A 1,315-nucleotide genomic window follows, 5' to 3' on the forward strand; every position below is an offset into this window, starting at 1 on the left:
CTTCTCTGACAAGATGTACTACTAGATGAACCATGATATCAAATAATGAAGGGGGAAAGTACTTCTCAAGCAAACACAGAGTAACTACTACATCTTCTTCCAACTTATCTAGTTTGGAAACATCAACAGTCTTTGCACATATAGCATTGAAGAAGAAGCACAAACGAGTTATTGCATACCTTGCAGGCTTCTCCAAAACAGAACGAAAAACAGAACGAATTGCCACAGGGAGCAATTGTTGCATTAAGGTATGACAATCATGTGATTTAAGGCCAAGAAGTGTTGAATCTTGTAAAGATACAAGATTTTTAATATTTGAAGAATAACCTTCAGGGACCTTCATACCATAGAAAGAATTGCAAACCTCTCTTTTCTCTGCTCTTGACAAATTCCAAGGCCCAGGAGGCAAACGAGTACGTCTTTCTCCATACTCGGGTTGCAAATCAGCTTTGACCCCCATGTTCAATAAATCTAATCGAGCAGCAATCCCATCTTTATTTTTTTCAGGGATCTCCAGCAATGTACCAATGATACTATCGCAAACATTCTTCTCAATGTGCATAACATCTAGGGCATGCCTCACAGGAAGGTATTTCCAATACTTGAGATCAAAGAATATTGATTTCTTCTTCCAACAAACTCTGTCACCATTTTCAACCATATGCAGCACTTTTTCTCCGGTTAATGGCTCGGGAGGTATGCCATATTCAGGTTTCCCATTAAAAGCTGCACGCTGCCTCCTATATGGATGATTGATTGGTAACCATTTTCTATGCCCAATGTAACAAATTTTGTGGCCATTTTTCAACCTGAGACTAGGTGTATCATCGCCGCATATTGGACAAGCTTTATATCCTTTAACAACACAACCAGATAAGTTTCCATAGGGGGGGAAATCATTAATTGTCCACATTAATGCAGCTCTGAGTGTAAAGTATTCTCCATTATGTGCATCATACACTCCTCTAATCCCAACCCACAAAGATTTTAAATCATCAATCAAAGGCTCCAAGTAGACATCTATATCATTTCCGGTTGTTTAGGACCAGAAATCAATAAGGTTAACATCATGAACTTTCGTTTCATGCACAGCCATGGAGGGAGATTATATGTAACTAAGATAACCGGCCAACAACTATATATGCTACTTAGAGAACTGTGGGGATTGAATCCATCAGATGAAAGAGCCAATCTCAAGTTTCTCGGCTCATTACCAAACTCAGGCCATTTATCATCAAGAAGTTTCAAGACGGGGAATCCGCCGGATGAGACATCTGACCGTCAATTGATTTTCTAGCAGCATGCCAAGTCAAAC

The sequence above is a fragment of the Prunus dulcis genome, chromosome 2 (assembly GCF_902201215.1).
Source record: "Prunus dulcis chromosome 2, ALMONDv2, whole genome shotgun sequence".
NCBI classification, from domain to species: domain Eukaryota; kingdom Viridiplantae; phylum Streptophyta; class Magnoliopsida; order Rosales; family Rosaceae; genus Prunus; species Prunus dulcis.